The sequence below is a fragment of the Mustela putorius genome, unplaced genomic scaffold, assembly GCF_011764305.1.
Source record: "Mustela putorius furo isolate JIRA1106 unplaced genomic scaffold, ASM1176430v1.1 tig00003867_pilon_pilon_pilon, whole genome shotgun sequence".
In the NCBI taxonomy this organism is placed as follows: domain Eukaryota; kingdom Metazoa; phylum Chordata; class Mammalia; order Carnivora; family Mustelidae; genus Mustela; species Mustela putorius.
In genome coordinates, this window is record NW_025422019.1 from 29421805 (window position 1) to 29446243 (window position 24439).

The 24439-nt window shown below is 35.1% G+C and overlaps 1 protein-coding gene and 1 long non-coding RNA gene across 14 annotated transcripts in view; one reads left to right on the forward strand and one right to left on the reverse strand.

Annotated features, from left to right (window-relative positions):
• Nucleotides 1–19305, reverse strand: part of ORC4 (origin recognition complex subunit 4) — an 85575-nt gene extending 66270 nt beyond the window's left edge. For 5 of the 13 annotated variants that reach the window (XM_045066553.1, XM_004757869.3, XM_013059052.2 and 2 more), the window contains exon 1: nucleotides 18338–18472. The gene's annotated coding sequence lies outside the window, so the exon portion shown is untranslated. Of the gene's footprint in view, nucleotides 1–18337; nucleotides 18497–18533; nucleotides 18575–19185 lie in introns of those variants that run through there. The other 8 variants (XM_045066552.1, XM_045066548.1, XM_013059055.2 and 5 more) reach the window with 5 other exon arrangements.
• Nucleotides 19276–24439, forward strand: part of LOC106006347 — a 213604-nt gene continuing 208440 nt past the window's right edge. Inside the window, exon 1 of the long non-coding RNA XR_001180329.2 lies at nucleotides 19276–19396. This is a non-coding gene — a long non-coding RNA (uncharacterized LOC106006347). The remainder of the gene's footprint in view (nucleotides 19397–24439) is intronic.

The following is a 24439-nucleotide window of genomic DNA, read 5'->3' on the forward strand; positions in this document are numbered from 1 at the left end:
GAACATTGGGGAGGGTATGTGCTATGATGAGTGCTGTGAATTGTGTAAACCTGGAGATTCACAGACCTGTACCCCTGGGGATTAAAGTACATTATATGTTTATTAAAAAATTTAAAAATTAAAAAAAAAAAGGAACAATCCAAAAAGAAGATATAATAGCTGTAAATATTTGTGCACCCAACATGGGAAGATCTAAATACATAAAGGAATTAATAACACACATGAAAAAGAAATTAATAGGACTAGGACTAGATGCACTTAACAGATATATACAGAACATTCCAATCAAAACCAGCAGAATATACATTATTTTCAAGTGCACAGAGACTTTTCTTCCAGCACAGATCATATGTTAGGCTACAAAACAAGTCTCAATTCAAAAATTAAAATCATATCATGCATCTTTTCCAACCACAATAATATAAAAAAGAAATCAATCAGAAGAAAAAATCTTGAGAACACAAATACATGGAGGCAAAATAACATGCTTCTGGGTATATGTAATATAGTAATATATTTCTGGGTATAATATATTTCTATTTTTATTTTTTTATTATGTAATTATTTCTGAGTATATTAATAATTATAATATAAATATTACATAATAATTATAACATAATAATTACTATAATCATAATTATATAATAATGTAATTATAACTATAATATAATTGCATAATATATATTATGTAATCATATATAATATAATAATAATATATTATTGTTATTATTATATATAATAATAATATTACATAATATAATAACATGGGTAAACCAAGAAATCAAAGAGAAAAAAATACATGGAGACAAATGAAACTGAAAACACAACATCTATACCTTAGGGATGCAGCAAAAACTATTTAAAGAGTGAAGTTTATAGCAATACAGCCTTATCTCACGAACCAAGAAAAATCTTGAACAATCTAATCTTACACCTAAAGGAGCTAAAGAATGAACAAAGCCCAAAGTCAGTACAAGAAGGCCAGATCAAGGAAACCAGGATGTGTTCTCTGAAAAGATCAACAGTATCAACAAATCTTTAGCCAAACTCATCAAAAAAATGAGAGGACTCAAAAATCAGAAATGAAGGAGAAATAACAACTGACATCACAGATGTCCAAAGAATTATGACATTGGGAAAAATCATATGCCAACAAATTGGACTACTTAAAAGAAATAGATAAATTCTTAGAAACATACAATCTACCAAAACTGAATCAGGAAGAAAGACAATCCGAACAGATCGATTACTGGCAATGAAATTGAATTAGTAACCGATAAACTCCCAACAAACCAAAGTCCAAGACCAGGGATGCCAGGATGGCTCTGTCAGTTGGGCACCCAACTCTTGGTTTTGGCTCAGGTCATGACATGGAGCCCTGTGTTGGACTCCCTATTCAGGACACAGTTTGCTTAGGATTCTTTCCCTCCCTCTTCCTCTGCCCCTCCTCCTGGTCGCATGCATGTGTTCTCTCTCTAAAGTAAATAAATAAATTCTTTAAAAAAAAAAAGTCCAAGAGACCACTTCAGAGGTGAATCCTATCAAACACTTAAAAAAGAGTTAATATTTTTCTCAAACTATTTCAAAAAATAGAAGAGAGTAACCAAATAAAGATATCACAAAAAAAGAAAACTACAAACTGATATCTCTGATGAACACAGGAACAAAAAGCCTCAACAAAATAATAGCAAAAAGAAATACAACAATACATTTAAAAAAAATCACCATGACCAGGTGGGATTTATTTCAGGGATGCAAGGGTGGTTCAGTATTTGCAAGTCAATCAATATAATATTTCACATTAACAAGAGAAAGAAATAAACCATATGATCATCTCAATAGATGCAGAAAGAGCACTTAACAAAGTACCACCTCCAGTCATAACAAAAACTCTCAACTAAATAGGTTCTGATGAAACAAATCTCAATATAATAAAGGTCATATATGAAAAACCCATACCTAACATACTCAATGGGGAAAACCCGAGAGCCCTCCCTTTAAGGTCAGGAACAAGACAAAAATGTCCATTCTCACCAATCTTATTCAACATAGTACTGGAAGTCCTAGTCACAGTACTCAGATGAGGAAAATAAAGAAAAGGTATCCAAATTGGTAAAGAAGAAATAAAATTTTCACTATTTACATATGAAATATTATATATAGAAAACCCTAAAGACTCCACCAAACTACTAGAACTGATAAATGAATCCAGTCAAGTCTGAAAATACAAAATCAACATTTAAAAATGTGTTGCATTTCTATACCCAACAATGAAGTAGTAGAAAGAGAAATTAGGAGAACAATCCTATTTACAATTACACCAGGATTAATAAAATACCTGGGAATAAAGTTAAGATTAAGTGTGTTATGCTGAAACCATAATACACTGATAAAAGAAATTGAAGACAACACAAATTAAAAGATAGTCCATGCTCACAGACTGGAAGAACTAATATTGTTAAAGTGTGCATACTAACCCAAAATACTCTACAGACTGAATGAAAATCCCTATCAAAATACCAACAGCACTGTTCAGAAAACTAGAACAAATAATACTAAAATTTGTATGGAATCACAAAAAATCCTGAATAGTCATATCAATCTTGAGAAAGAACAAAGCTGAAGACATTACAATCCCAGATTTCAAGGTATACTACAAAGCTGTAGTAATCCATAGAGTATAGTACTGGCACAAACACAGATAAAAGATCAACAAAGAATAGAAAGTCTAAACCCACACTTTTAGAGTGAATTAATATATGACAAAGGAGGTAAGAATACAGAATAAGAAAAAGACAATCTCTTCAACAAATGGTTCTGGGAAAACAGGACAGCTACATGCAAAAGAATGAAACTGGACCACTTTTTTACAACAGGTACAAAAGTAAGATCAAAATGGATTAAAGATCTAAATGGGAGACATGAAACCATAAACTTCCTAGGAGGAAACACAGGCAGTAATTTCTTTAACATTGGCCGTAGAAACATTTTTCTAGATAGGTCTCCTCTGGCAAGGGAAACAAAAGCAAAATTGAACTAGTGGAACTAAACCAAAATAAAAAGCTTCTGCACAGCAAATAAATAAATAAATGAATGGGAGAAGATATTTACAAATGATATATCTAATAAAAGATTTATATACATACACACACACAAAATATATAAAGAACATACACAACTCAAACCAAAAAAACATAACCCAATTAAAAAGTAGGCAGAGGACCTGAGTAGTCATTTTTCCAAAGACATACAAATGGTCATAAACATATGAGAAGATGCTCAGTACCACTAATCATCAGGGAAATGCAAATTAAAACCACAATAACCTCTCACTTTACACCTGTCAAATGGCTTAAATCTGAAATATAAGACAACAAGTACTGGAAAACATGTGGAGAAAAAAGACCCTCATGCACTGCTGGTGAGAATGCAAATAGGTGTAGCTACTGTGGAAACAGTATGGAAGTTCTTCAAATATTAAAAATACAATTACCAAATAACTTAGTAATTGCACCAAATATTAAAAATACAATTACCAAATGACTTAGGTAATAACTCAAAAAATATAAAAAATCTAATTTAAAAAAGATATATATACTCCTATATTTATTGCAGCATTATTTACAACAGCTAAGATATGGAAGCAAGCCAACTGTCCATCCACAGATGAATGGATAAAGATGATGTGGTGGACATATATATTGGAATATAATATACTTAATATAATGGAACATCACTCAGCCATGAAGAAAAAGTGAGATCTTGTCATCTGCAACAATGTGAATGAACCTGTAAGATATAACACTAAGTGAGTAAGTCAACCAGAAAAACAAATACCATAAGACCTCACTCATAGGTGGAATTTAGGAAACAAAACAAAGAAAAAAAAAAAGAGACAAAAAATCAAACTCTTAAGTACAGAGAACAAACTGTTGGTTGCCAGAGAGTAGGTGGGTTGGGAGATGGTTATAATAGGTAAAGGAGATAAAGCTTACACTTATTTTGATGGGCAATAAGGTACAGTATTGAATCATGTTATATACCTTAAATTAGTAACTGTATGTTAACTATACTTGAACAATAACAAAAAAACCTTAGGAAGTGAACAAAGTAAATTTCATCTTTAAAATGTAGTTCTTGGGGTGCCTGGGTGGCGCAGTTCATTAAGCCACTGCCTTCGACTTAGGTCATGATCCCAGAGTCCCAGAATCGAGTACCGCATTGGGCTCCCTGCTCAGCAGAGCCTACTTCTCCCTCTGACCTTCTCCCCTCTCATAGTTCTCTCCTACTTCCATTCTCTTTCAAATAAATAAAATCTTAAAAAAGTGAATAAAAAATAAAATGCAGTTCTTTCTCATTAAAACTAAATTTTAAAAGATTAAATGATATAATTTTTGGCATATATATTAAAATGTCTGCTCTTGAGTTAAGACAATAGTCTGTATTGGTGAGGGTGTGGATAATGCAAGCAACACAGAATGGAAGTACAAACACATATTATTAGAAGATTCAATTTTATACAGACTTCAATCTTCCAATTCCACTTCCAGAAATGTACTCAAAAGAAACAGTTACAGAGGGGTGCCTGAGTGGCTCAGTGGGTTAAGCCTCTGCCTTCGGCTCAGGTCATGGTCTCGGGGTCCTGGGATCAAGCCCCATATAGGGCTCTGTACTCAGCGGGGAGCCTGCTTCCCTTCCTTCTCTCTCTCTCTCTCTGCCTGCCTCTCTGCCTACTTGTGTTCTCTGTCAAATGAAATCTTAAAAAAGAAACAGTAACAGACATACACAAATACCTAGCTATAAAAATGTTTAATATATCTGATTATAAAAAGGAAAATTAAATATCCAGGGGTAGGAAGTTGACTACGCTATGATACACACATAATGAAAGACAATTACTCTTCAACTATAATCTTGACTGATTTGGTTTTAAAATAAACAAACATAAGCACCCCCACAATTGTTTGTTCAAAAAAGACCAATGCTTTCTGTCCAGCATTTAAGGAGCTTGAAGGTTGACACTCCTGTCCTCACAGCAAAAGAAAACCTGAATAAACTGAAAAAACAACTCTAAGATCTGTAAGAATGAGGTCATAGGGCACAACTGTTTCTTCCAATATTAAATATACACAGGCATACAGAATCACAGCTTACTGGAGCAGAAGCCCAGGAACAGATACTGCACTGGAAGCAATTCCAAAGTATGAAAACTTAAAACGCAATGGACAAATTGCTGGAGACTCAATGTTGATTAAGTTTAACAGTTAAAAACTCCAGGAGGGCCCAGTCTTAGGGAAGACTCCAAATTTTTCTGAGTTTTACCTCCAGGAACCCTATTAGATTTGCAGAGAGGATTAGAAAAATATTTCCTCCTGTTTTAACAGGGATAAGAGAAAAAAAACAGGCATACTGAAATACATCTAGAACATTCTATCCCTAAAAGGCTTGCCCACAAAGCAAGCTATTTCACCAGACCCTAATTGACCTGGGGAAGAGAAATACCCAAGTCAAGCCTCTTCTTGCCTACCTGACTCACCTAAAGGGGATAACCTGTGTGTATTTATGCAGCGGGGGGGGGGGGGGGGGGGGGGGGGTACCTGTAAAGGTCATAGCCCAAGGGCAAAGACTCTCACACAGAACAAAATCTGAAATCTAATTATAGGAATATATAATGCTTCCCCTCCCCTAACATCTTACTACCATATTAAAAGGGCTCCCGTATCGAAAGCAGGGATTTACAAGTGACAGAAGAATGCTCAGAGCCTATTTATGAAATCTCTGGGAATTCCAAAGAAAATGATGTAGACAAAAGCAAAAACACAAGAGCAAATTTCAGTTTCTAACACCTATGGGTACAGCAAACAATAAACACAGCCTACCTTTAAGCTGAATAAATACAAAAACCTCAACACTAAAGACTTATTTACCTCAGTTCTTTCTATACAGTACAATTCTGCTTAACATAATATTACAAGGCATACTAAAAGAAAAAAAAGATACAGCTTAAAGAGACAGAATTTTGAAATTCTGTGACAAAAATTTTGATGTAGCGAAGATTTTTGAAATTAACAGACAGGGAGTATAGAACAACTGTGACTAGTATGTTAAGGGCTCTAATGGAAAAAGCAGGTAACCTGCAATTACAGATGGGCATTTTAAGCAAAGATGGAAACTTCTAAGAAAGAATCAAAAATCATAAACATTAAAAGAGAAATAAAGTATGCTGCTATACTGTATGCTTAACAATATACACATGATTATAGCAAAAATATCATAAGGAACTGGAGTACGAAATTACAAATACCCTGTTACATGATACTTGCACTAACCATTAAATGGTGTATTGTTTTTTGAAAATGGGTTTGGATTGCTCACATATGTACATATAAATTGTACCAAGACCACTGAGAGAAATTTTTTTTAAAGTATAATATATCCTGAGAGAGACAGGGAAAAGCCCTGAATAATGTAAAATGCTCAAAATAAGAGAAGGCAGGAAGAGTGGAGGAAAAAAAAAAAAAAAAAAAAAAAAAAAAAGAAACAAAGAACAAGGCAACAAAGGGAAAACAGCAATAAATCTGGTAGCTATTAATCCAACTATATCAGTTAAATATCAGTTGTTGAAGTAAATACAACAAATGAAAAAGAGACTGTCAGAATGGGTATAAAAACAAGACCCAATAATATGTGGTCTCCAAGAGACCTACTTTAAATATAATGAAACAGATGAAAGTACAGAAGAAGGAGGCAGACATATTAGGAATAAAGGGTAAAGGATAAAAGTTAATTCTCCAATAAGATATAATAATCCTTGTGTACATGCCTAACAGAGGGTCAAAATACACATAGTAAAAAAGTGATAGAAATGTAAGAAGAAACTAATGAATTACTCTTACATTTGGAGACCTCAATACTATTGGTAACTGATAGAAAATCAGGAAAGACATACCTGAATTGAACATGACCATCAATCAAATGAATTTAATTGATATTTATAAAATATTGCATTCAGCAAGAACAAAATACACATTCCTCTCAAACTCATATGCACGTTCACCAATGAAGACCACATTCTGAACCATATAATACACCTCACATTTGAAAGAACAGAAATTATATAAAGTATGCTCTAACATTATGATGAAATTATACTAAAAACAAATAATAGAGACCAATAAAATATCATAAGAAATTAAACAAGACATTTCTAAAAAACACATGGGCCAAGGAATAAAAAATCAAGAAAAATAAAAATTGGGAAGGAAATGAAAATGCACACAGAACTCAACCAAATAAATATAAGAGATACAGCAAAAGCAGTACTTAGAGGAAAACTTACAGCACTAAATACACATTATCAGAACAGGAAAAAAAAAAAAAAGACCTAAAATATGAATAATCTAAGTTTCTACCTCAGGAAACTAAAATAAGAAAAGCAAATTCAAACCAAACTATGCAAAAGAAATAATACAGATTAGATCAGAAATCAATTAGGAAAATTAACAAAATAACTGGCTCAGTTTAAATTTAAAATTATTAACATCTTGCCAGGCAAAGAACAAAAGATCTTAAAAATTAAGACAAATGATTAGTATCAGAAATGAGAGCAAGACCATCAGTACTGACCCTATAAACCTTAAGATGATGATAAGAGAAAATTATGAACTATGCCCACAAATTTGTTACCTCGATGAAATGGACCCAATTCTTTGAAAGACACAACCTAATAGAATATATACAAGAAAAAATAAGTAATTGAATAGATTTATATGTATTAAAGAAGGTGAATCAATAAATAACCTTCCAAAACAGAACTCAACATGCCAAGAAAGGTCCACTGGTAAACTCTACCAAACATTTAAGGAAGAAATACCAATTCTTTACAAATGATATCAAATCTCTTCCAGGAAATAAAGGTGAAGGAACACATTCTAACTCATTGTATGAGGTAAGCATTATTCCCTAATAAGAAAACCAGACAACAACATTACAAGAAAGGAAAACTATATTCCATTATCTTCCATAAATACAGATGCAAGAATTCTCAACAAATTAACAAATTCAATCACACGATGTATAAAAATAGTTATACACTCAAAAAATAAGTGGGATTTATTCCAGGTATGCAAGGCTCATTCATCATTCCTAAAGCAAACGATGTAATCCACAACATCCACAGGATAAAAAAATATTTTATCAAGAGATGCAGAAAAAACATTTCACAAAATCCAACACCCATTGGAAAATACACTAGGAATTGGGGAACCTGGATGGTTCAGTCAGTTAAGTGCCCAACTCTTGATTTCAGCTCAGGTCATGATCTCAGCGCTATAAGATTGAGCCCAGCATCCAGAGGCAAAGCCTGCTAAAGGTTCTCTCTCACCCTCTTCCTCTGCCCTTCACCGCAGCACACTTACATACTCTGTCTCTTTCTCTCAAAAAACAAACAAATAAACAAACAAAAACTAAATCAAACGGAAGCCAAAAAAAGAATGATTAGGAATAGAAGGAAACTTTTTCAATGGGGAAAAAAAAATCTAAAAAATGAATAAATACAAAAATAAATCTAGCTAACACTTTTCATATTGAGAAACTGCCTGCTTTCCCACTCGGATCAAGAACAAGGATCACCACTGGTGCAAAATGTTACTTGAACCCATAGCTAATGCAGTAAGACAAGAAAAGGAAATAAAAAGTATACAGACAGAGAAAAAAAAAACAAAAAACACTGTTCGCAGATGACAGATCATGTATGTAGAAAATCCAAAAAAATGTATACACACAAACTACTGAAGCAAAGTTCAAGATACAAAGTTAATATACTAGTCTCGACTGCTTTCCTTTTTTTTTTTTTAAGATTTTATTTATTTATTTGACAGGCAGAGATCACAAGGAGGCAGAGAGGCAGGCAGAGAGAAAGGAAGGGAAGCAGGCCCCCTGCTGAGCAGAGAGCCCGATGTGGGACTCGATCCCAGGACCCTGGAATCATGACCTGAGCTGAAGGCAGCAGCTTAACCCACTGAGCCACTCAGGCGTCCCTCGACTGCTTTTCTATACACTAATAATGAACTGGAATTTGAAATTAAAAACACAGTACCATTTATATTAGTACCAAAAAAGAAAAATCCCACAATATAGATATAAATCTAACAACATACAGGTTCTACATAAGGAAAACTATAAAACTGATTTAAAAAAAACAAAGAGGACCTAAATAAATGCACAGATACTCCATTTAGATACATAAGAAGACTCAGTATTGTTATTATGTCAGTTCTTCCAATCTTGATCTATAGAGGCAATGAAATCCCAATCAAAATTCTCAAATTATTCTGTGGATAAATAAACTGATGTTAAAGTTTACATGGAAGGGATAAAGGCACTGAAAAGCCAACACAATACTGCACTAGAACAAAGGCTGAGATTGGAAACTACCCCAATACAAGACTTACTATAAAGCTAGGCTAATATATACAACTGACCTTTGAACAAGAGTTTGAACTACTTGGGTCCATTTACACACGCTTTTTAAAATATACAAATACAGTACAGTACTGAAAGTGTCTTTTTCTTCCCTATGATTTTTTTAATAACACCTTCTTCTCTCTAGATTAAGAATACAGCATATATTATATACTACAAACCAAATACATGTTACAAACTGCTTATGGTATATGTAAAGCTTCCAGTCAACAGTAGGCTCTTAGTAGTTAAGTTTGGGGGTGGGAATTAAAAGTTATACAATCATTTTGAACCGCACAGGGGGATGCAACCTGGGTTGTTCAGGGGTCAACTGCACAGGGTGGCAATGGTGGAAGGATAGAAAAATAAATAAATGGAACATAACAGAAAGTCAGATACAGACTCACATAAATATCTCTGACAAAGAAGATAATTCAACAAATAAAGTCTAATGGTACTGGAACAAGTGAACACATGCGGGAAAAAAACTGAGTTGACAAAGAACTTACACATTTCACAATAATTAACACTAAATGGATAATAAATCCATAAGTTAAGTGTAAAACCATATAACTTCTAAAAAGGAACATAGTAAAAAAATCTGTTACTTTGCATTTGGCAGTGTTTTGTTTGTTTGTTTGGTTTTGGTTTTTTTTTTTTTCTTCTTTTTTAGTAGGCTCCACACTGGACTTTAATGTGGGGCTTGCACTCATGGCCTGGAGATCAAGACCTGAGCTAAGACTGAATCAGACTCTAAACTGACTGAGCCACCCAACCGTCCCCGGCAATGAATTTTCACATACAACATCAAAAGCACAATCCAGGAAAGAAAACACTGGTGGATAGAATTTTATTTAAATTAAAAAACTTTTGTACTGTGAAAGACACTGTTAAGACAAGCCACAGACAGAAAAAATATTTGCAAAATACATATATGATAAAAGACTGGTATCTAAAACATACCAAGAACTTTGAATTTTCCTTAATAATAACATATTAATACTGGTTCATCAACTGCAAAAAACACATCACTCTAGCAAGATGTTAACAATAAGGTAAACTGGGTTAACAGCAGGAAAGCTAGGCCAGTGGGAATATATGGGAATTTGCTGTACTCTCGATCAATTTTTCTGTAAGTCCTAAAACTGCTCTAAAAAAATGAGTCTATTAATTTTAAAAAATCCAAAAAGAAAAAAAGAAAGAAAGAAGGGATTGATCTAAGTCACAACCTTCACTTTTCCCTGCTGTCAAATATGGTAATCCCAAAACACACGGGAAAATACAGACCCAAACTCTACTCTTTTTAATGACAATTTGTGAAAAACCCAGGTGGGAACACAAACTTATGGAATATTTGCGAAAATGAAATGTAAGTACAAAAAAAACAGTCACTTTCAAGTAAGTACAACAGGCAACCTATAAAATGAAGTAAAAAAATCTCTGTAAAATACAATGTATGTGCAACATCTGCCTTGGGAGAATATGACCCTATGGGAATGTTTGCTAAACAATAATGTGAGTCAAAGGAAATATTAACTACTTTAAAAGTATTTTAAAACTAATTCATCTGTTTTTTATTCTTAAATCAGAAGAATAGAATATTTACATATGAAAGTAAGAATATATATGAGAACACGCCCACTGGATATGATTCAAACAACAGAGGTCTTATGGCTACTAGTTGCAACACAGCTTTTAAAGAAAATATTTTTGGGTTTCATCCATTTTAAAATAACAAAGACATACATAAATCTAGACGTGATTATTTTGAGAAAACAATGTAAGGTGACATTTCTAGGACATCTATATTAAAAAAATGTACATTTTTATAATAGTGTCAAGATGAAAGCATATGGGAGAAAGCGAAAATGTACAAGTCCACCAAAAGAAAAGCTAACACATTTGGACCTTTAATCTTGCCAACTCTGACCTCAATCTTTTGGTTAAAACTTAATAGTAATTTCATTGCCATATTAATCAAAGAAGCAGTAAAATATCTAAAATTTTATTGTGTTTTTACTGAAGATGAGAAGGGACACTGGGAGAAGAATGTGATATTAAGGGGAAAAAAGAAATGAGGGAAAACTTTGGTGTCCCAAACAGATGCTTCTTTGAAGATAAGCACCTAGGAAAGAATCTGGAGTGAAAAGGAGGAATAAAACTAAAATAGAAGAAGGGGAAGAACTGTAAATTCCAGGTTTTATCTACATTTTATTTTTAACGTTCAACTTACATTTCACTTTCAAACTTAAACATCCCATAAAACAACTCATTGGTCAATCCTATTGAAACAGAATAAACACGTAACAACAAGAACACTTAATAACCAGTATTTTAATTTGGGCTAGAATTCACCTTCAAAAACGTGAAGTGATAAGACAGTTAAAATTAAATGGAGACCTCTATCTCTCTCCTTCAAAAGACAAGGTTCTATACAGTAACAGAAGAAATTTACATTGGGAAATAACCAGGCACAGCTGATCAGAGTATCATTAAAAAAAAAAAAAAAAAAATCAGGGGTGCCTGGGTGGCTCAGCTGGTTGAGCAGCTGACTCTGGATTTCAGCTCCCTCTCCCTCTGCTCCTCCCCCAGTCCCTGGCCCTGCTTGCTCACTCTATCACTAAATAAAAGATCTTTTAGAACAATATCAAATGTGATTCTTGTGCTGTTTTCACCTGGTTCTCAGGCTTATGCCATGAACAGGGTTTCTCACGATAGGCACTAATGACATTTTTGAACTAATTCTTTGTTGTAGGTGGCTGTCCCATGCATTGTAGGATACTCAACAGCACCTGCAGTCTCTATCCACTGATTTTCAATAGCAATTCACCCTTAACAATCAGATATGTCTCTGGACATTGCCAAATGTCTCCTGGGGGTCATTCTGTCAAAGCTGAGAACCACTGACTTAGAGGCAAGAGACTGGAAAATTCTTCTCATTGGGCTCTTATTAGCCCAAGAGAAAAGGCTTCCAAATAACACCAAAAAAGTGGGTATCAGGATTCCCCCACCAAATATGCTGCAGAGAAATCTTACCAAAGGTTGATCCATTAGCATTTGCAAGGCTCAGCCAAATTCAAAAGCATGAAAAAGCTTCTTAATGCTCTTTATACAAATTTGAACACACAACCAAGGATCACAAGATAGCTGAGGAAAGCCTCTAAGATGAAAGCCTTTAGAGCATCCTAACAGAAAGGATAACTTAGGAGATAAGAAAGTAGGCAGAAATAAACTTTAAAATGTAACTTTAATTAAATTCATAAAGAGAAAAATAATCAGGATGCCATTTAAAAAATGCAGAGATCAAAAAAAGTACTGGAAATTAAAAACAAAACAATAGAAATTAAAGTCAGAATGTTTAAAGAAATCAAATAAGTATTCAAAAAATTGTAAAGTGAAGGACTGGGAGAAGATCAAATACGGGAGAGAAGAAATACATCTAAGAATATAATGTCTAATTGCAATTTCAGAGCCAAAAACACAGGCAAGGAAATCAGAGCAGAAGTATCTGAAACCTTCTCAGAACTAAGAAATACAAGTTGCCAGACAAAAGAACCCATGAAATAAATGCACAGCAAAGTGGATGCCTATAGACTCATAACTCACCTCACATCACCGTGACATTTCAGAACACTAGCTTCAACAAAGAGAACCTTATATAAGCTTCAAACAAAAAGGGTACAGGAGCTTCCACTGGGAATAAAAAAGTGAAATGCAAATTGTTGAAAATACAGCTTCAAATTTTATATCAAACACTAAGGATTACTTTGCAATTCTGAAGAAAAACATTTCCAACTTAGAATCCTACACTCAAACTAAGTTAGGGCAACCTAAAGACATTCAGAGGTACAGAACACCTCAAAACATCTGCCACTTAGCTACTGGAGACTGTGACCAAACAAAATCAATTATTAATCTTAATAGATAACTATTAACCCTTTAATGATGATAACCTAAGTTAAAGAAATTCTAAAAGCCTGTACTCAAACAAAAGAAAAAAGATCTCCAAAGAAAATTCAGAGATGCAAAAATTAACACAAGCAAAGAATTACATGGGATGTAAGAGAGGGTACATCACAGGCTAGAGACAGGTTGCATGAGGGGCAGCCGTATCAAGCAGCCAGCCTAAACTGGAGATCAGAATGTTCTAGGAGAAATTCTCAATGATGGTTGAACTAGTTGAACAACAACAACAAAAACTTCTGAACCTGGAAAGGAGATGCTGATAACATGCAGAGTTTGGGGGGTCGAATTAATCATAAATATTGAGAAACTATACAGACATAAAATGGTTATCTACCAAAAATTAAGGTATCACTGGAATGCTGGGAGAGGTCAAGGGTATTTGTGGGAAAAACCTAAATTTACACCATCCACAGAGGAAGTCAACAGATAGTGCCTAAAATGGAAAAATTAAGTGGTAGCATGTGTTACTTGGAAATATGGAGTTAAATACCAAAAAAATCAGACAAAAAAAGTAAAAAACTGTTTTCCCCAGAGATGGGGATATGGGGGCTTTAACAGCCACCCTGTCCAACATCACACCTTCCTGGGGCTTAGGAAGATGTGGGGATAAAGGCCCAACCATTTCTGTCCACCATGGTACATCTCCGGTGGGCCATACTCTGGAGAATTAAACTTGAGATAAAATAAACTTGTGAGAAGTTCAACTTGTTTTTAATAAGCCATGTAGAAGTAGTTAATATTTCAAGAACATGTTCTTTTACAATTTAAACCTTTACATTTTACATATAATAGTTTAAACTATTAACTCAAAAACTACTTGAAACTTTTCTAAATTTTAACTAACTTGGGGGCACCTGGATGACTCAGTCAATTAAGCGTCTGACTCTTGATTTCAGCTCAGGTCATGATATCAGGGTTTAGTTAGAGCCCTGGATGGGCAGACCCCCAGACTGAGAAAACAGAAGGGCTGCGCTGCTGGTAGCTTTCCTGGGCTACGAGGAAAAAAAAAAAAATCAAAGCACAGGATCCACCAAAAGTGGGATGCAAATATATCATCACTCAAATTAAGTTGAGATCCTAAGAGCAACATCATCAGGATCAGGGAGAAACTAGATGGAAAACAGAACTCATATGACTCATGACTTGAAGCCCTGCTGAATAGTGCACGCGTGCATGTGTGAGTGTATGTGTGTGTGTGTATAAAACAAGTAATCTGAAGTCGAACATGAACTAAGTGACTTGGGACTGGTAGCATGCATAAATCAATTTTCCCAGAAAACATGCCTTCCTAAAGAAGATACCATTATCCTAAGACTTAAATAATCCTGTAATTTTTCATATCCAACAACTCAGACATAGTCATACAAGGAAAAAATCATGAACCAGCAGAAAGAGACCCTTAAAAAAAAATTAAGAAACTGAAATTATCAGTTAAAAACAACAAATCACCAATACTGGGCCAACAAAAGCCACAACTGTAATTTTTAGCAAGTAGTTAGAAACAGTAAAAAATTGGGTCATTTACTTCTTAAAAAGACACTGATCAGACCGATTCAAGCATCTCAACCCAAAACAGGAAAAAGAATTCTATCCAAAATATCATAAGGAAATAGCAGAAAACCTAAAGAAAACATTTTTTTAGAGATTTCTTTCAAAGCAGCAAGTATTAGATTGGCAGCTGACTTCTCAAATCACTAATGGAAGCTAAATAAATTCAAAAAGCAAAAACCCACAGTGGAACGTTATCTTCAAGATTCTGAAAAACAGGGATGCCTGGGTGGCTCAGTTGGTTAAGCAGCTGCCTTCGGCTCAGGTCATGATCCCAGCGTCCTGGGATCGAGTCCCACATCGGGCTCCTTGCTCCGCAGGGAGCCTGCTTCTCCCTCTGACTCTGCCTGCCACTCTGCCTGTGCTCGCTCTTGCTCTCTCTCTCTCTGACAAACAAATAAATAAAATCTTAAAAAAAAAAAAAAAAAAGATTCTGAAAAACAACGAAAGTCTACAGTTTAAAAGACCCAAAACATTCTTCAAGATTGAAGATGAAACAAGACACTGTACGGTAAGCAAAAAATTAAGATAACTCGCCTTCAGTACAACTGTATTAAAGATACTCTAAACAGTATTAAAAGCAAAACGAAAAAGATTTTCAAAGAAAATTGAGAAATGCAAAAATTAATGAAGTCTGAAAATGGTAAAAATATAGGAATATGTAACTGAATGTTGATGGTAAGAACAGTACTGTCCAAGAGAAATACAATACCATGCATAAACATAATTTAAAATTTTCTAGTATCCACATTTAAAAAAGGTAAAATTAATTTATTATAATTTCAACATGCAGTCATAATAAAAAGCTAAATTATTCTATTGTTTTCATACTAAGTTTCAGAAATCTGCAATTTGACATTTACAGAACATGACAATTCAGATGCTAAATTGTCATCAGAAATATTTGACCTTTATTTTTAGTTTCCAATTGAAAAGTACATTTACATATCCAAGTTGTTCCAAACATACTTAAAGGCTTTTCAACAACCAAGTCAAGTATCAGTTTTCCAAATTTAAATTAACAGTACATAAAACTAAAAATTCAGTTCCTCAGCAACACTAACCACATTTCAAGTTGTCCATGACCAGCCACAAGCAGGCTATGGTATAGAAACCCTTTCTTTGAGTTAAAATTACAAATAAAATTAAAATAATACTAATAGCATGTAAGCCAGTAAAAAAATGAAATGAAGAGAAAATCATCCAGGAAGCAAGAAATGTTCCAAGCACACAGAGAATATTTGCCACACTGGTCAAATCTTTAAGTAAAACATAGACAACCGAACAGAAACATTGTGGTAAAGAAACGACATTACAAACAAGAAACTGAAATAGCCAATAAATTTTTTACAAAATGCTCAAAGTCATTAATAACCAGAGCACTGTAAATGAAAACAATAATAAGCTACATTCATCATGTGGCAAAAATGAAAAATGTCAACTACTGGTGACACTGTTGAAAAAAGTTATGTATCATATACTGTTGGTAGGAGCATAAATTGATCTATTTTGGGAAAGTTTGGCATAATCTACACTGTGCAAAAATAAATGCTATGTGCATAAAAATACATGCATAAGTACATTCATAGTAGGATTGTTTATAATTGCTAAAAACTAGACACAATCCAAATGTCCATTAAACTTAGACTAATTAAATTGTGGTTTATTAATAAAAGAATTAACTACACACCACTTACTACAGACATTCCTATATAAAAATGAAAAAAACATGTACTACAGCTAAATCCACTAACAGAGTTAAACATTGATGCACGAGAGGAAAGTAATACATAATGGATAATCTTTTCATATAGGTAAAATACAGGCAAAATTCATCTACTTCGTGTAGGAATGCCAACATCGGTGGTTACAAAAACACTTGAAATAAAAATAGGAAATAATTACAATAAAAATTCAGTTAGTGTTAACCTCTGGAAGTGGTGAGCAGAATATTCAGGAATGGATGGGGGCAGGAGTTGGTCTCCAATGCCAAGAATGTTCTAGTTCTTGACTTTGGTAGTGATCACCAAAGTGTTGAATTAGTAATTATTCATTATACTACATACCTATGATTTGTGCATTTTTTGCATATTTAGTATCTTAACATAAAAAATTTAAATTTGTTAAAGAAGGCACTTATATTGCTTTGCTATAATTTTTTTTCTTTTATAAAGTGGTAAATGTTGCAATACGAACAAAATTTTAAGGCACAGAGTCTAGTTTTTAATTCTGTTTCACATACTACACACAAGAAAGAAGCACAAGGCAATAGTGTATAAATAGGGTCCACTGCCAAAAATAAGAAGTAAAATGTAGAAAAGTAGTAACTTTAATTGACAGCGTACTCCTAAAGAACTCATTACAGAAGTAAATAATACCAATGCAACAAAATGAGGAATTTTAGATTACTGGTCTTAGAAGAAAACGATGAAGAGTGATCATCTTTGAAAGTACTTTTACCAAAGAAGATAACTGAAAGACAGCAATGGCTCAGTTAAGATTGTATGAAATGAGTATGAAAAAGAAATGGTGATATTTTACTAAAAAAAAAAAAAAAAAGGAAAGAAAGAAAGGCTTACTAATGTAAATTCTTGAATTCTTTAATAGTTTAAATTATTATCTTATGAGGGAAACATTTCCAGCAAAAATAGGTGGCATTTAATTGAGAAACCATCTGAGACTAGTAACCAAAGAAACTTAAAACAAAATGCCCATTTAAAAATCTCTCATCTACACTAGAGAAAAAGAAAATTTCATGTCCCTTCTCTATAAACCGTAACAACCTCGACGACTACATCATCCATATCCCTTTCTCAGAACAAGCAGAAGCGTTGTGCTGCAGCAACAACGCCAAGATACGGGAGGGAAATTCCATTCAAGACTTCCCAGCTTGCTCCCTCCTCCCCAAAACCACTCCAGAATTCCAAGGAGCACAGCGAAGTAAGGAATGATGGTCACAATACCCAATGCAAGAAACGCATCTAATGCCCAAAGTTGTCAAAATTCACACACGGAGCTTTTCTCTCCTCCTGCTCTGAGCTGAAGAAACAGCCAACAGTCCTCTGCAGAAGCTCCACAGATCCCATTTCTCTTTAGCAGCAGGATCAAATTTCCTCACCACCACCGGGGGTAGTCAACACCCCGCCCGAGATCTGCTCTCGTGAGGAATCCCTGCAGGCGTCAGAAATTCGTCAGCAGCCTCACAGGGAGGCCACGAGACAGAGGGGCCTGCCTGGCCTAGACAAGCCTGCCCCTTCCCGCATTCCCAGTCTCCGCAACCTTCAGTCCTCATTCTTTTCGATTTGCCTTTCGCCACTGGCGACCCTGGCTTTCGTTTTCAGGCTAGATTGCCCCGTGTTACCTCTCACAGAGAAGTCTGCCCTTACCAGGGCAGAGCAGGAATCTAGCGACAACGGGAACCGCTTCAGGGTGCACTCACCGCGGAGTCGGCTCGGCTTCACCTGCTACTGCCAACAGTACACCACTACTCCCGGCATTCCCCGCGCACGCACCGCGTCTCCCACCCCGCCCCACTCCCGCCCAAACACGTGACTTACTTGCGTCTCCGTCCACGCCCACTTCCGTTCCTCCGCTTTCCCTTGGGAGAGAGGAGGGGGGCACGGGGTGTTAAAGAGTAGCGACTTCCTCCTACTCCCCGCCCCCGCCCCTCTACCCTCTGCTACAATGTCTTCCGGGTCGCAAGTGCCTCGGAGCCTTCTGGGAAACCATATCATTTCCTCCCCTCCCCCTCCTTCTGCCTTCGACCAACCAGCCTCCCGTCAGGGAGGGACATGCGCAGTGAGTGCCTCCCGTCTCTTCTACCCGAACCCCCCCTCCCCCCCCAGCAGAGAGACCCCAGCAGCAGCAGCAGCTGATGATGAAGAGAGAGGCAGTGGCAGAGGGGGGGCACCTTTTATTTCTATTTTTAAAGGGACAGGACACTAATTTTACCCCACTTCAACCTTGAATTGAGGGGGGTGGGGGGAAGGCGGCTGAGTTCCTTCCCCCACCCTCCAGCCCTGAGACCTGAGAGGGGGATTGAGCCTGAGAAAGAAGAAGAAGGAGTTTCTTCTTCTTCGAAAACCCCCATCCACGACTCCTACCCCCTCACCCCTCCACTAGCCTCCCTCCCGAGCCCCCTCCACCCTCCTCCTCTTTGGCCGTGAGAGCAGGAGAGAAAGAGACCAAAAGCCTCTTAGCAACACAGACCCTTTGCTGCTGCTGCTGCTGCTGCTGCTGCTGCTGCTACTGCTGCTGCTGCTTGGCCCTGGCTGGAGACATCTCACTACACCCAGGAGCAGCCACTTCCCCAGCTCTCCTCCTCCTTCGCCTCCTCCTCCTCCACTCCCCCCCCTTTATTACCCTTTGTGTCATCCTCCACAGCTCCAGGGAAGGCACTCAAAAGTGGGGGGCAGGAAAGGTAAGTGTGTCTGTGGGGGCTTCATTGCTTTCCTCTGGCTCTGACTTTAACTCCGGGGCAACAGTAGCACCAAACCACATACGCAGTGGAGCTCCGGGGTGAGGAGGGGGTGGTGCTGGGGTGGGGGGTGAAGGAGGGGTTGGAGTGGGGAGGGGTGTGTGAGGTGGGTGCCCATCCTGTCAGAGGAGGAAGGGCACTTTTATTTTTATTTGCTGTTGTCAAAAGTGGTTTCTCTTCTCCAGCTAACATCTGATTGTGTCTTGCTCCAGTGGGGGAGAATACAAAAACAACCCCCTCCTTCCTCCAATGAGGCGCCAGGGAAAGAGACAGAAAGAGGCACACTTTCTAGATGTCACTTGAAAAAATTCATTTGGAGAGCTTTTCCCCTTTTTCCCCAGGAAAAGCTCCACTGCATTCGTTTCTGAGTGGGAAAATGTCGGGATTTGGATTGTATTGGAACTGCTTATCCATTTGTAGACCTGAGTGTTTTCTCCTTTTTGGTTCTGTATATGGTTTGGAAATTGACTTCAGTGTTGGAACAGACTTGATTGGTTTTTGCTTTCTGGGTTTAATTTTCCTTTTTTGTTATTGTTGTTGTTGTTGTGTCTGACTTGCAAGGAAGATTTCAAATTTTTAGTCGATAGAGGCCTTTGGTTAGGTTTTGACTTGTATTACTGCTTTTTTTGTTAAATGTTTGTTTCATATATTAGTATGTAAAGTTCAAAGCTTAAAATGCTCAAAGTTTAAATACCTCCGGTATTATCTCTCCCTACATACGTTCTTGATAATTATTTTCCATAAGACGAGAATATTAGCTTTTCCTAATTAATCTGGGTATTTTTTAATCTTTGTAACTTGTCTGAACAAGTAATCCCCATTGAAAACTTTATGTTGTTCTGGCTTCATGGAAGGCCAAACCTCTCCATCAATAGTTTGCCGGATTGGTACCACTTTCAGTTTTAACTGAATTATTTATTTAGTGTTGTAAATTGAGATGAGTTTTTTCATCTCTTGGGTACCGAACCAAATTGATCACTGTATGTGAAAGAAGACAGATTTCTAAAATATACTTTCATGAGTCAAATAATGAAGTCGTACTTATGATATTCATTGTAGTTAGGCAAAAATTGAAAGATAAATCCAGGTTTCGGTTTATAGAATAACAGCTTCATAAAAATCACTATGGCTTTCAAATTCAGTGCTGTATTTTATTTCACAAATGCTAGAAACTATGTTTCCAGTGTAGGCCTTTTACTAGGGCTTACATTGGAAAGTGGCATTTTGTTTCATACATGCATTTCTTTATCCTTTCCTTGAAGATGGATGCACACATACATATATACACTTTCTCTCTCACGCACACACACTCTGTCTCTCTCACACATACACACCCTTTTTTGTAACTGCATTGGTATCTCTGATCCCATAATTTATGTCAGCAAAAAATATTTTTTTGTAAAGCAGCAATTTTATGATCAGACTGGTAATATGAAAATAGCAATTTGATCAAAAGAAAGGATTGAAGAAAAATAAATCTAGATGGATATTTGACACAATATTATTAAAACGTAATACTTTTTAATTTTTATTTTCCTGGTGGTAAAACCAAAACATAATGATGCTTCTATTTTAGTGGCAGAAATGCATTGCAACTGTAGAAACTTGTTCTGTAAAATTTTCATTAATGTGTGCAAAAGTAGACATTTCAACACGGGGAAAAAGCTGTATAGCAATAAACAATATGTTCTTATTTCCTTCCTTTCTATCATCAATTTGAACAGTTTCTTACCTTCCACTGAGGTATAATTGGTATACTTCAGCAGAAACCTGTGTCAAGTTCAAGTTTTTCTCCCAACATCAATACTATTATTTCAGGCCCACCTAGGATTTCTCGTCCTCACCCTACTTCCTCAGCAACCTTAACATAAGAGGGAGAAAGTAGAACTTAGTGAAGAAATCAATTTTAAGTAAAGCAAATTGTGTATATAATTGGAAGATAGTTGCCCCGTCGGCAGCTGAGTGAAAATTTACAGTCTTGACGATAATACCTTTACTTAAGTTGTGTCTGCTTTTCTTTTGAAAATGTTCCTATATCCCACCACTCATGGGGTAATTGTGTGGTTTGAGGTTTCCAGACTTCCTCTAAGTTGGATAATGATTTATATTTAGAAAACCCTTTTTATTATGGCTTATATTTTAAATATTAAGACATTTTAGGATTGTAATGTTCATCTAAGTGATATCTTGGAGATCACTTTATCCAGCTCTTCATTTTTCATATTGCTGAATTTCAGAGAGCTTGAGGAACTTGCCTAGGTTCCAAGGCCTCTAAGTGGGCAGAACATGGACCAGAGAACTGAGGTCTCTTAACAGTCACTGTGCTATACAACCTCATTCTTATGAGGTCGTGAATGAGACTCATTCACAATTTTGTGTATAGCACTTAGGGATTTTATATGGAGGCATATTATTCTAAGAATATTTAGGTATATAGCTTTAAGCTAAAATTTTGTCTATTTATAACTCACTTATTTGTTGTTGATTTAAGAGGTACTGATTTCTCTCATTCTAGATAGTTACTATTATGAGAATTATTTCAGCTTCCTCTGATGCTTATTTTTCTGTGCACTTCTAATTAATAAATATACATCTTACTTCTTACTCTTGGATTAAAGACATGTGTATAAGAATGATATATAATGTATTATGAATGTTTACCTGTTAGTCTTGCTGTGTGAACCACTTAAAACTAAGGATTCTTGTCTTGTTAACATTTTATATCCCTCACAGCAGTGTCTGATACACAGTAGGCCCTACTGGTTATTTGTCATAATTGATAATAGAGTTAGGCATATTTGAATTTCTTTACTTCCATATGTGGAATTCATTTCCTTTCTTCCTTTTTCTTTCCTACAATTTTTCCACTACCATGATTTTTTAAATTTGTTTTTACTGTAGCTCTCACTTTTTCTGTCAGCCAAAATAAATCCTGATAACAATATAGTATTATAGAAAATAAAAACATATTCCCTTTAATCCTTGTACAGGATGCAATTCAACAAAAATCATTTATTTTTAATAAGAGATTTCAAAAAAATTCCAATTAAAAATATACTGGTAAAAGTTCAAGATACACTTAAATTTCATTTCATTGAATGCCTAGTGCAATAGGATATTGGAATGATTAGGCCACTTTTACCAGTTCTATAAAGCAACTGTTACTTAGGTGACATGTTTCCCTGACTTTGTTTTTTTGGTCCTTACCCAGACACTTATCAACTTGCCAGTTTTCTATGGATATGAAGATTTACTCCTAGTCATCACTGGGACCCCATGAAGTCAGCCAGAAAGCCTATGTCCAACTTATGTACCTTTGCAAACTTGTCTGGATTTTGAATGTATGTGCAAAACATATTGTATTTAGGTATTCATTAAACATCCACTGAGCATCTGCTGTCTGTCAGGCACTGTGCTAGGCATCTGAGAAACAGGATGGTCCCTACAGTTTAATATGAAGAGATATTTTATTGTATTCCACAAGTCTATTGGTCATAACTTTATTTTGATGTTTTTTCCTAAATAAATTTTATATTAATTAAATGGATACTGTTAGGTAGAAAAATGCATGTTTAAGAAGGATTTTGCTATATTTTATTAAAATAGAAAAATATAAAGAAAAATTTTCCAGTTAATACTGTATTCTGGGGATTTCTATTCTGTATATAATTCGTTAATTTTAGATCATAAAATTAGTCTATGTGGCTATCATTGCTAGTATTTTATTGGTACATACTTATATTTGAACGTTATCAACATTGTTTTTTGAAGTACCTCATTAAATTATTCCCCCCAAAAAACAAATTTAAACTTTTCTTTTTCTCAAAAGTAACTTTTCTCTTTACATTTCATATAACAGCTTATCTTTCAAGGTTCATTGGAAGACATGGTACATTATCATTTTGATCATTTAGTTAATTTCTATAATTTAAGCTACCAGTATAATTTAATTATCATGGAATAATTACAGTATATACTATTTTTAGGAGTTTTGGAATTTTCAGTGTGCACTAGATAAATTCCTCCAAGATCCTCATTAGAAGCTTTCCATTTCTAACTCTAAACAGGTTAGTTGCAATTTTTATTCTTGATTATGTGAGACAACTTCAGTAAAATGATTTGGGAGTTTCTTGGTTATGGATGTTTCAAAACCAAAGGATACTATCTTGGTTCCTATCATGGCTTTCACATGTAATTTAAAAATATATTAGAGGGAAATTTCCTGGATTTTCTTTGTCCCCCTTAAACTGTACTTAGAATAATATTGATTCACAGTTTGAAAGGAAGGACTCTCTTGCTGGTACAGTATCTTGTGAAGGTAAATAGACTTCTGAAGGTCAATTCTGATCTTTTTCAAGTTCATTCTTAACTTTTTATTCTAGTAATAATCATAGTTACCATTTATTTAAGTGCCTAACACTATGATAAATATATCAGTACACTGGTCCTGTGAACTTTGAACATTATTGCCATGTTATAGATGGGGAAACCTATTACTGATAAAACAGCATTTTACATATAGCAGCAAAATACTCCATCACAGTAAATTCATAACACTTTTTAAAATTTAAAGCACAGTCACAATAACTTTTATCAGTCAATAAGTACTCTGGTAACCACTAGTAAAATCATGGCCCAAATAGCTTATTGATAGAGTGATGGAAAATTTCTAGAAGTTTACAAGGAGAGAAAAACAATAAACAAACCCAGTTCTTTATAAGGAACATAGATGCAGACCAGTGTGCAACTGGAAATCAAATACACTTGACCCTTGAACAACACAGGTTTGAACTGTGGGTCCACTTATATGCAGAATTCTTACAGTAGTATAAGTATACTTTTTCTACCTTCTGATTTTCTTAACACTTTTTTCCTCTAGCTTTATTTTAAGAATGGAATATGTTATGTAAGACACAAAATATGTTTTAATTGATTTTGTTACTGGTAAGTCTTCTGTTCAACAGTAGGCTTTTAGTAGTGAAGTTT